The following is a 13,033-nucleotide window of genomic DNA, read 5'->3' as shown; positions in this document are numbered from 1 at the left end:
CCCACCACTCCAGAGCAGGTATCATTTGGCCCTAAGTATTGTGTGTGTTACTTTCTTGTGTTTGGAAAAAAATGGACCAGAATGGGTGATCCCACTTGTCTGTTAAGAGCAGCACTAGAACAAAACCATCATCACAATGTAAGAGTCTCAATCAAGTCTCTTATGACTCTGTAGTAGTCAAGTCAGCTAAAATGTCCATTAAGTAATGGTAAATTATCATTGAAAATCTCTGGAAATTTATTGTATACAAAAGCAGCACTGAATATATATTTTAAATAGCAGTCAAGGAAACTGGCTGAAACACCTAGGAACATGCCCAGCATGACAAGTGAAGGATTAAACTCACAGCTTCCATTCTTAATAGGGGATTACATAGTTAAATCACTACCTGGTACTTGAATTTGTTGAATTGAAGTCTGTTGATTGCAGTGTGATTATTGGCTTTTGTGCATTAATACAATAATATTACTTTGTTTTGCTGTGTTTCAGATTGTGAAATAATATTTAGGCTTCAGTCACCCTAATATTTAGGTTTCAGTGTTCAGTAAAATGTAAATCAGATAAAAGTTTAAAGTAAGAAGGATTTTTTTATTTTTCCTGCAAGACTCAGAAGTTGATAGCAACTTAGAATGCTTTTGGTCTCAATCTTACAGTTCTTACTCAAGTGACTAGTTTTATTGATTGTGTTGTTTAGTTGTAAAAATACTATGGTTTAGTGTCAGCATGAGTTTAATTATTTAATTTATATAACTTCAACATGAGCCGTACAAGTAGAGAATGAAGGGTAATCAAAACATCTCTGTGTCTGAGCGTATATGTTGAAAGAGGGGAAAGGCACCTCTTATTAATATGTGCATTTCATGTTGTTTGATTCCTGCCAAACGTTTACTGTTTGGCACAAGTATCCATAAAAGGCATGCTACAGCAAGATAATAGCTAAATGTTTAACTGTTAATTTTCTCATTAAAGTGTAATTTGATGCTCATGTTAAATGTACCATATTATGTTGTCTTGATATATCTTTCTGCTCTATTGTAGGTCACCCAGCAGGGAATGTTCTTGTTTTGTTTAAAGCACAGAAGTGACAAGAAGATTTCTTGAACATTGGGAATTCTGCAGGTAAGGACTTATATGCATTTAATTGAATCAGTCATTTCATTTATATTAAGGACATAACTATTATTATTAAGCACCAGCATGAAGCAGACACAGAAGAAGAATGGCAGTTTATGAGCTGTAGTAAGAAAAACTAAATAAGAATAATTGAAAATATGCCGCTTTGTAATGGAATGAAAATGTATTTTGAGTGATCTACCATGGGGAAAGGTGGTTTCTGTTCGTATATGCGGGCTGCCACCCAAAACATGAAAGGTAAGATGTTGCGTTCAGATATAATAATAGGAACCAACTGAGAAGTTACACTTTTAAATTGTCAAAGTGTAAATATCAGTACTGTGGCTCTGCAGTTAGCACAGAGAGTACCAGTAGCACCAGGCTTGACTTAATCTGGCTATCGTTGCCCATTTTAGATTTTCAGACAAGAATTGGTGGATCTACAATTTGTATTCAGGAAACATTCCTCCTTCCCTTTGGGGGTATTGCTGAATAATAGCATTTGTACAGAACTAGGTTGTCATTCTCTGATCTTTCGCATGAGATAAACAAGCAGTAGCTCTGTACTGGAAAAACCAGCAGTACTTTGTTTAAACAGTTAAAACCCTGAGTTGTGCAAAGGAGGGAGGATTCTGAGCTTTTCGGTGTGTAGGTCTTGTACTCACTGGAGTTGCTGTTATAAACTCCTGAGATGACAGCTGGCACAGAAAATAAAACGGAGTGTCGTTGTTTTACACCAGCTATTATACTGACATTTTTCTATGCAGACAGGCACAATACTGATTACTAGCGTACACTCTTCCATAGCAAACAGCCCGTGAAGTGACAAATTTCACAATAGTTTACAATATATGCTGCGATGGCTTATGAGATATGAACCCTAGGGTCTAGCATCTCAGGCAAATCAGCAGTTTCTGAGCTACTCTATCAACGGAACCTCTATTATCTAATTTGAGAGCTACATGCCAAGAGCCAGGAATTTCTTGCAACTAGGGAAATAACGGAAAATCTTCCATAGTGAAGTAATAATTCTTGACAGTATGATATTTTATGTTGTTTGAGTGTGACGAAAAGTCAAAGCCTAAGATATAGAAATTATGTTGAGACTCTTACATTCTTGGAACTTTTCCTAGAGCAATTTCACTGCTTAATTTGCGTTTGGTGTTAGAAAGTTTATAGGACCCTGATGCTTTGTTACCTAGGCCCAGGTTTTGAAAAGGAAAAATTGGATGTCTATTAAGTTTAAAATAAAACTGTAACATTCTCTTATAAAAATAGGCATGTTGTTGTTTAAATGTCGATGCAATACTATTCGAAGACATAGGGCAATTCCTGCCTTGAGAATCTTATGTTGTGTACGGACAGCATTGTTTTTAAGAGGGTACTTTTCAACTTGACACATTTTTGAGATCATTAAAATAGTAATTTATTTTCTCTTCTGTTTTCCAAACTCCATTATCTTCACATCTCTGCTAGGAAAACTTCCCCCTGCCCCCCAAAGTTTCTCATCTTCCAAAGGCAAAGTTTTGAAATATTTCCTTTTGACATAAACTATAAAACAAATTAAAATGCTGTTGATTTTGAATCTACAGCTTAAGAACCCAAACTCATTTGAAAAGTTTTCTACTTATAATCAGTCCTGGATGCCACAAAACTGATAGCAAAGGTTGGGGCTGGTTCTCTACTACTTTCTTCTTTATATATTCATTTACATCTGCACCAAGTGGGTGAGAAATGTTATTACCAATTTGGGTGGAGAGTTCTGATTTGGTAGCATTTTACATTTTGCGCAGGTGTAAATGACTACATAAGATGCAGACACTGGAGAATGAGTCCCACTGGGTTTTGCTGGGTTCTGGTAATGTGACAAGCAACTTGGCTATATATTACTCGTTCCCGTCTTTCTCTCTGTTAGTGTACTAGCATCATTGTTGTTGCCAAATGTAATGTATGAAGGGACCCATCTGACACCTATGTGCACAGAATGAGTAAAAAAATGAGGGAGAGAAAGGGAGTGGTCACCTGACAATAAGCAATATGGTGTTGTCTCTGAAATTCACAGAGCACAAATAGTAGATTTTTTTGAAATTTGACTTATCATGAAATACTTAGGAGGAAACTTCCTCAAATTTACAGCTCTGTTTTTAATCTAAAAAAACATTTATTTTTATGTAGTTTTTGTATTAGTTAATTTTTTTCAGAGTTTGTTTACTCAAAGAACAACCATGTTAACAGTCTACAAATATTTGAAGTGTATAAATATTAACAAAGGAAAGCAACTGCTTAGGATATTACAAAGTGGTATTACTGGTCCCAGTCCTACAGTAAATGCTACATGGGCACATGGGTTTGCCTGCATGGTGCTGATTGCAGGATCAGGGCTACTAAGTATTGTCATCTTTCTTGCCACTTTTATAGCCTTCTTCCAAAACTCATGATTATATGCCAGGCTGTTATGTAGCTTGATCTCTCTGAGGTCTATTGATATCTTGTCTATGTATCAAGTCTTTGGCCTCTCCCTTGGTCGTTTTCCATCCACAAGCATTGCAAGAGCCACCCTACCAACATAAGTCTGCAATCTCCACTGGATATACCCATACCAATGTAGTCTAGCCTACGAGATCTGTGAACTTAAGGGAAATGGGGTCTGATCCTGCACCATTGAGGTCAATGGGAGTTTTGCCATCCTCATGAGTACGGGAGCAGGATTGATACCATAAAGAGCAAGCTGACTGTCAAGTAAAAGTGAGATCCATTAAATTTTCTCAAGCAAAGTGATAGTAGCTCCAGCTCACTTTTAGCTATCAGTAGTATTTGTATAATCAGGGTCTAAGTCATTATAAGCAGTAGATCAATGGCAGTGTGAGACTCAAATACATATTTTATTAATTAGGGAAGAGTTGTATATTTCCCTTGCAGATTGCCTGGTATAGATCTATGGGGCCAGACCCTGACACCCAGTTTGTGTGCAACTAGTTTAGCTCAGTGGGTGCAAAGTTCTCTTTAACTAGCCTTTAAGCCCTATATCATCTCAGAGCTGGTGGGAGCTGGTCCCGTCCTCTGGTAGTTCTATGTTATGCTGGCTAACCATGCCCTGCTGGAGCCTAGGAATGTAACAGCCGTAATCATTGTACTGGTAGCAAATGTGGTTTCGGTATAGCTGCTCTTATATTGGCTCAGTAAACCTGGGCTCCCCTTATGCAAGAGACATCCTACAAAGGTTGTTGCTGCTGGGCTTATGTTCACTTTGATTTGCAGAATTGGGCCCTTAATATTTATTAGATTTATAGTCTCTGTGACGGTGAACTAGATGTAAGAGTTCACTAAAGGATAAGTAGGAAGCTCTGAGCAGGGCCATATCTGTTTGGTCTTGCCCACCCATTCCCCCACCACATTTACACATTCATCCTCTCCACCCACAACTTGAACTGTATTTTGAAACATTTGTAACACACAGATTGTATATCGAATGCTTGGAGGAGCCATGATGTAATGTAATTCTTTTGAACACGGTTCATCGGGTATTCGATTATGCAATGTTTTAGTGCACATAGCATGAGCTACGTGAAGTCCTACAAGAGAACAGGGAAGAACCCAGCAAGCATTGTTAAGTAACAAGCCAATTCATTAACAGACAGATTAGGAAGACTGCCACCCAAATAAATGCAAAGTGTCACTCAGCAGGCTTGCGTTACTCAGCTTGGTAGCATTATTGAGACATTTCTGTTGAGTTACTGTTCTTGAACATCTTTTCAAGATTGTACAAATGTATTGTATTGTACAAATTACATAAGGTATAAACGTGCTTTGCTATAAATCATAGGGCCAATCTCAATCTCACGTATACTGGTGTAAATTTAGTTAATTCCTTTGAAGTCAATGAAGTTATTCCAGATTTACACTATTATATCTGGCCATTTCTAAGCTAGTCTGTATTACAAAAGCGTAAATCATAACCAGGAGTATCAAAATTTTTGCCATCTGTGAAGACTTTCCTCATTTGGGATTCAGTTTTGCAAACACTTAGACGTATGAGTAACCCCTCAATAGTCCGGTAGGTGTCTGTATAAACTGTGGCTGCTGATTGCAGTTGCAGACAACATAGCACTGTGAAGAGATGCTCTACAGCCGCTAGCTCAAACTTACTTTCCGAGTATCATAACTGGGGTTGGAAGAATCCCAACAAGTCATTTAGAACACTTGCCTGGTTTTTGTGTGTCTTTGTGCAGGTTTTTTTTTTTTTTCACTAGAGAGGGGTCTGTGTTCCAGAATTTTTATCTGTGTTTTGAATCCCCCAAAGTTGAAAGGGAGTTTGGATTTGAGGTTTTGGCTCAGCCTGTTAAGAAATTTGGGCCAGTCAAGAATTGTGATCTGGTTCCAGGTTTCGGTTCTTGACCTTCCTTCCCCAACAACAACAAAAAATTTAAGGATGTCGGATAAGGATTTATGTTTGACCTCGTCCCTAATTTATATCACAGTTTAATTCATTTTATATTCCAGCTACTGAGTGTATTCCAAGATATGTATCCTATGTATCTTGAGCCCATACATAGCAGAATGTGGTTCTTTTAGGTCTATGTATTTATGTTGTGGCTACAAGCATTAAACAGGGCCAGCCTTGTTTTACTTATCCAGCTGCTGAATATGCAAGAGAGTCAGCTTGAATGTTTAAATTCTCTCAGTAAATTTAGAAACAGAAGATCTCATCTTATCAGAAATGTCCAGTTATCCTGCCTCACACCACATTAGTGTCATGTAAACATCTTTGGATCCCCAGCAGAAGAAAATCTGTAAGGACCATTATAAGGGCAAAATAAATACTACTGTAGGCTCCCAAATGACTGTAGAACATGTGCAGTATCTCCCGTTTGCCTCTGACAACTTCACATCCCACTGCAGATCCTCTCCTCTTTAATGCTCCTCTATTAGAAGATGAGTAGGGGGTGAGCAAGCCCTGTGCGATGCCATGTACACTGCTTGAGCTCAGAAAGTAGTGTACAAACAGGCCGTTGCAAGAGATGGAATAGCCGAGCACATGTGGTTGCAGAAAGTCTGATTGCCAAGAATGGGTCAAATTGGATGCACATGTGGGGCTCCCGTTAACTGCAGTGAGAGCTGCACTGATATATATGTAAATGCAGTATTTGAGCCACCACCCTTCTTACCTCTTAAAGAATGTACAAGTGGATGCTTTGTGTTTAATTTTTTACTTTTACTTCTGTGTACAGAATCTTTTTTGGGAGATGTTCTGAATTCCCTTATAGTCCCAGCTAGCCAGTGGCTTTAAAATAGTTTTCAACTGTTTGATGGATCAAAATGGGCTTGCTTGATATGCAGCTAGTACTGTAGCTTTTGTATGTTGCTTTATTGGGTAGTTCCAGTAGTAAACTGAGTTTATTAAAGTAAATTTATGAAAAGACCCTAATTGCCTGTCCTCAATAATATTTTAATACTCTCCAGTCTTTGCCTTTTTATACCGTAATGTAATGTACATGGCGCAACATGTGTACGCATATTGTTTAAGGGGCTTGAATGGCCTGCCTGTCTGAAACGTTTTACTAGATTCCAGCCTTTTTCCATGACATCATTAAAACAGACTTCCTTGAAAATATGAACAGCTGCTGTGTACCTTTTTTTTTCCTGTGTTTTAGGTTACAAACTGTAGCAGCATTTCACAAATGACGGCGATAGGCCAGCTTGATGCAAAACGAAGTGAATGCAGCCAAACTCAGAGCTGTGGAGCTGTTAACAGACCAGTAATGAAACAGGTCCCCATGTCTGAAGCATTTCATAATGCAATAGGGGATAACTTACAGAACTGCAGAGTCTGTTGTCGCATTTTGGCTAAAGGCTGGTCCTGTTCCCTCATCTCCCTCCTAAACTAAACTGGGCATGATTTAAGAAGATGAAAACAATATTGTTGTCAGACTTTTGGCACAGATGGCAAGTCACTTGAAGTATTTTACTGTGGTTTTTGCAGTGCTGTTGTTCAGATCTTTCATAGATAGCCAGTCCTTTAAAGCTCTCTAGCCCAATCCATGGAAACTTACTTCCTTTATTTCTGTATGACTTTTGGAGTTCACACAAGAAAAGTGTGGGATGGAGCTCTCATTGTTGTAAAATAGAATTGCAGGTTCAGCAACCCAGATGGAAAGAATAATCTCCATTCTGCCTCTCCATGTAATTGGGAGAATCATGTAACAGGAGAACGTGGACTGCTTGATCACTCTATTGCACCATTTTTATCATGGTTTAGCTTCATAGGAGTTTCACCTCTTCTAATGCTGGCATAAGAAATATACAAATTTTTAAATATTTCAAAGAATATATGTAATTTCACATAGCTCTTGGTAAAGAGTTATAGTTTTTATGTGTTGTACTATAGACACACAGAATTTGTTCCTATAATAGCCTATATCAGAATATGGAGAAGTCCTACTTGGCATCCAGCAAGTGGAGAGGTAACGCCCTGCTCAACGCTCTCCCTGGAGCTCAGGTTGGAGTGATGAGGAAGTGCTGATAGCTGAGGACCCAATCAAGTGCTCATAGAAAATTCTGCCACTTTTGAAGGGAGAAAGTATTGTCTCTCAGCTCTTCTGGGAGTAGAGGTGCATGATACAAGTGTGTGTCATACCACTCTGGCTGGTTCCATGATTGCCTCATTTACTGGGAGAGCTACCCAATTGGGTTCAGTTGGCTGTAGGGTATCAAAGAGCTTGTGCTGTGTGTCATAAACTTCTTGAAGTGGGATCTGAAGTTCAGATACCACCCTCTGCAAAAGTTCTTTGTGTTGCCTGTGGTCATCACGCAGGGATCGGGTGATTGCTCCATCGGATGAGGACGATGATACACCTGTCAGTACCGCCGGTAATGGTGGATCTGGCTCAGTGTCTTCCTCCTCTGTATACACTGGGAGAGTCGGTTGTTGTTGCTTTGCGGAAGAGGCCAGTGAGACTCTCACATGATTCCAGGGCGCCATACATACAGATCCCATGGACCCCAACAGGGTAATACAGATAGGGACTGCACCTCTTGAAGACCTTCCAATTACAGATAAATGACTTCCATATATCTGTCAAAAGCTTCCAAAATATTTCTTTAATCAAACAAAATCATCTGGGTATTTTCCCAAGTCACTCTAATGTTCTTGAGTGCTGTTGTTTTCCCTTGGTTCATTTACCATAGCAGATATTCAGTATGTGTAAAAACATATGTTGCTGTCTAGTCACCTTGTTGATTCCAGATCAAAGGCGGCGATGAAAAGTGAGCTGTTCCATCTAGGGTGGGGAATAACTTATGCGTTTGAACTAAAGTTGAGTTAAGCAACCTTTTCAGAAGGTAGAAATTACAAATGAAAATGGTTCTGGTGGTCTCATGCTGTTTCCTAGTGGACAATGGTCCACCTCACAACTGTTGTGCACCTTGGCATGATTGGGAACCTCCACTTGGGTCTAGAATAGCTAAGGATCAAATGCTTCTGCAAAGCTGTGTGGCTGCCTAACTCTAGAAAGTACCCATGTAATATGTAGGTGGATATCAAATTAATGGAAATGAGTGTTTTTTTTTAAAATGTAGTTCAGAATTAATTTAGCCTCATTTCTTCCATTTTATCCCCTAGTTGATCCTTAGGTTAGTCACTGAGACTTTAGAATCTTGCAGCAACATGATGATGATGTAATACAATGAAAATTAATTAATTAGAACTTTTTTTTAAAAAGTGTGTTTACAAATAATTGATTTAGTATTTAGGGGAAAAGCATTCTAGGCCCATCTGTGCCTGGCAATGAATGAACACCCAGACATTTGTTGCGGGGGGTGTGGGGGAGTGCTCCCCAGAGTGCAAATGTGAAGGGAATATGACTTACGGGACTTGGGTTCAATTCCCAGCTCCACCACAAGACTTCCCGTGTGATCTTTGGCAAGTCACTAAGTCTCTTGAGGCCTCACGTCCCCATCTGTACAATGGGGATAATAGGCAAATAGTATCTCACAGGGGTGTTGTATAGATAAATACATTTAAGATTTTGAGGTTCTCAGATACCACAATACCAGGGGCCATATAAATACCAAAGAAAGTACTGCTCTAGGCTTGACTAGATGGTACTTGCCTCCCCACAAGGAGTGAGGGGAAACTGCCCTCTCCTTTCACTGGCCATTTTTTGTGAGCAAGTGGAAGCTTTCCCTGTGCCCAGGAGGCAGTGTGTGCTATGAACCATGACTGTGCACTCTGATTACATGATTTCTCAATACTGTTTTGAAAAAACAAACCGACAGTCTGAGCTTAAATATGCCAATGGGAAAAGATTACACTGCAAACTCATGCTGTTTGGAACCATTTTGCAACAGGTTAGGTTTCTCTTTCAGAAGTCTCATGATGGGAATTAACAAGGATCTCCTTAAGCTAATGTGTTGACACATTTCTTCCCTAAATGCAGGAATATTATTTAGGTTGACATGCATATAACTTTTTTTCTAAAGTGGGTGCGGGGTTTGGGAGGGAAAGGTAACGAGTCATCATTGGAAATATTCCTGAAACCAAATTGCTCCGTAGAAGTGGATTTTAATTCTATGGGCAAAGCCAGACAGTCCACTGTCATATCCCATCGCCCCCCTCCCCACCACCCTTTCTACAGGTCACTTCCATTTGGGGCTCAGAAGATGAGGAGCCATATAGTTACAGTTTAGCAGTAGATTGTTTCCAGTCCTGTATAGGTTCCAAAAAAAAAAAAAAAAAAAAAGCAAAGGAGTGGATATATGGGGCAAGGATAGAGTCACGGTCCGGTGGTCCCTCTGTATCTCCCCCCTCCACCCCCCCACCCCCGCCCCGCCAAACTCTACTGGCTAACTGAGAGAGGCGAAGGAGAAAGGGCATGCTGTGCTTAAAAAAAAACATGGTAGTGCCCTCTAGAAAGAAAGGAATATAGGGGCCACTGAGGTCCACATTCCTGAGTGCATTTTGCTGGACAACTCTGTGGAGACCATCCTCCGTGGACCCCATCCCACTGCCAGTTGTAGTGGCTTAGAGCAAGAATATTGCTAACTGATATCTTTGATGACATATCAAGTAATAGTCCTTCATGTTCAACTAACAAGGAATGACTATTGGAAAAGAATGAGTGGCTGATCTCCTCTATGTTGCACTTCAGAGCCACAGGCAAAATTGAAAGGGCACACCTCCATCCTCTGCTGCATGGAATTGTAACACCTGATTAAATGCAGTAAGCTAAGTTCTGTGCTGATTTACACCTGAGGAACCTTAAGTCGTTGGGGGGTGAGGAGTGAGTGGGTGCAGAACATGAGCCAGTACATATCAGAAGCTAATGCTACTCTTTAGAATTTGTGAAGTATCCAGGTTACCACAGGGACCAGTGTGGTATAAAAGGGTAGATAGCTTTAATCGACCTAGCACATGGTATCGTAACAAAAACTCTAACCACAGCCTCCTAAATCAACTCTCATCTGAATTATACGTTTAACACAAATTCAATCTCATGATACCTTTTAATATTTAATATAATTAATTTATTTGTGGGCCTGGTCCTACTTCCACTGAAGTCTGTCAAAACTCCCATTAATTTCATTGCGAGCAGGACCGAGCCCTATGTATAAGTATCCGTTTATTTCTATAGTTTATTTTTTTTTAAATCCTTAATATTGGAGATCTATTGTCAGACTGTGGCCCTGCAATGTACACAGTGTGAGCGGTCGTTTTGCCTGCATGTATGTACTCTGAAGTTTAGCCACAGAAGCAAGCTGCAGGATCAGGACTGATTTTTCTACCAACTGTATGTAGATCATTTCTCTTTACAAAACAATCGAGGAATTGGCATTTTTTGTCAAGCCTTGTTATAGAAATTGTGGTTCATTGGTAACCTGTATTATATACTAGTTTTGGCAGCTTTGTACTGTGGAAATTGGTTGTGGATATTTTATTACCCTATTTAAGTAAATAACAATTCTAAATAACCATTTTTAAAAATTATCTTTCCGAAAAATCATGCCCAATTTTCTTTTTCTAGTTGGAGAGCAATTTATTTTGCATAAATTCATATAAAAGGTTTTGAATAAAGTATCCACTGAGAAATAGAAAGGTCATTAAGAAATCTACAGAAATATTTCACTAAAGTAAATTTGATTCCATAAAAGAAACATGGCAAATCTAAAGCTATTTGCTAATGATGAACACTGGAGTAAGCAATATGATTCTAGAGTTATTTATAATTACAATTTATATTATATGTACAGAACCAAGTAATTTAATGATGATAGAATGCATTCTGATCAGGGTTACACCAGTTAAAATCTGCAGTAATTTGATTGTATCAGAGGGGTAGCCGTGTTATTCTGGATCTGTAAAAAGCAACAGAGTCCTGTGGCACCTTTAAGACTAACAGATGTATTGGAGCATAAGCTTTCGTGGGTGAATGCCCACTTCATTGGATGTAATTTGATTGAAATCAATATACACCTCTACCTCGATATAACGCTGTCCTCGGGAGCCAATAAATCTTACTGCGTTATAGGTGAAACCACATTATATCGAACTTGCTTTGATCCACCGGAGTGTGCAGCCCTGCCCCCTCCCTCAGTCCCCCCCGGAGCACTGCTTTACTGCGTTATATCCGAATTCGTATTATATCGGGTCGTCTTATATCGGGGAAGAGGTGTAGTTAATTCATATTTATATTAGATAAAAATGTGACCATATAGTTGCAATTTGAACACCAAGAGAACAGGAACATTAGACTTCCAAGCCTCAGCCTCAGTGTAATCTTTACATTAATCCTTTGTTAAATGCATTCCTTCATGTAATAATCTGAACTTTGTAACAGAATAAATGCAAATAAGGTAGTGCTCTAAAATTGATCTAATTTGTGGCCCACTAATCTTGGTGAAAATGAAATGTGTATGCTAATGAGACTATTGATCTCTGCTTGAGAAGACACATAATGGAGAATATTGAAAATCAGCATGTTTTATAAATACCAGTACTTTGTATAGTAAAGGTACACTTTGCATGTTTTTCATTGGATCTGCTGATTATGAAATGTTGTTAATAGAGTAAAATGGGAAGTCCCCATATTTTAATAGAAAGTGTGTTTTCAAATCTTTATCACATTTCCTTTAAGCTCCAGTGCCAGAGCAGACGCATGCGACAAACAGTTCAGTCAACTATATTTAAACTGTACCTCAAAAACTAATACATCTGAACATCCAAATTACAACAGTGATGTAGAGATATGCCTGAGACCAAACTTTCCAGAAAGCTGTGTTTAACTGAGTATGTGTTCTACCTTAAACTATAAATCCACATGCCCCTTGATAAACCACTTAGAATACAGTCAGCTAAAGATTGACAGAACGAGGCTTTTTGCTTGCATCTATAATGGAACAGCACCTACTAGCATCATTATATATCATCATAGCATTTATGTAATAAAACATAGTCATTTTCTTTATTAGTCCTAATCAAAGTTTGCTATTTTGCATTTTTTGTTTTGTTTAACCTTTTGATAATTTGTGTCTTGTTTGTTTCCTCATGATGTGATGTTTGGAAGGGATACTCACGGCTCAGATAAATGATAATGGAAGCTATTCACCTCTATTGACCTGGGTCAGTTTCAAGATGGCTCTGGTTAGTAGTGAGCACAATTTATTATGAGCTGCTGACATTAATACCAGTAGCCTCCACTATGTGAAACAAATGGATGGCTTTTAGTCCAGTTGCTAGTGAAGAGAATTCTGTAGGGCAAATCACCATCGCAACATCTTGTTGGCCACCTTAGCAGGAAGGCAGAGAGTTGAACTGGCTTCTTTGTCTTGTGGAGGTGGGCTCCTTCCAAGGCCAGGATGACTGGGTGGGTGGCACAAGGAACACATATCTACAGTCTCAACAGTATATTCTTCAGTATAGCTTACC

The 13,033-nt window shown here is 39.0% G+C and overlaps 1 protein-coding gene across 3 annotated transcripts in view; it reads left to right on the top strand.

Moving 5' to 3' along the window:
* BMPR1B (bone morphogenetic protein receptor type 1B) overlaps positions 1 to 13,033 on the top strand; it is a 276,624-nt gene that overhangs the window by 64,541 nt on the left and 199,050 nt on the right. For all 3 annotated transcript variants that reach the window (XM_034772218.1, XM_034772219.1, XM_034772217.1), the window contains exon 3: positions 1,039 to 1,119. The gene's annotated coding sequence lies outside the window, so the exon portion shown is untranslated. The remainder of the gene's footprint in view (positions 1 to 1,038; positions 1,120 to 13,033) is intronic.

The sequence above is a fragment of the Trachemys scripta genome, chromosome 5, assembly GCF_013100865.1.
Source record: "Trachemys scripta elegans isolate TJP31775 chromosome 5, CAS_Tse_1.0, whole genome shotgun sequence".
Classification (NCBI taxonomy): Eukaryota; Metazoa; Chordata; order Testudines; family Emydidae; genus Trachemys; species Trachemys scripta.
This window is presented reverse-complemented; position numbering and strand designations above follow the sequence as displayed.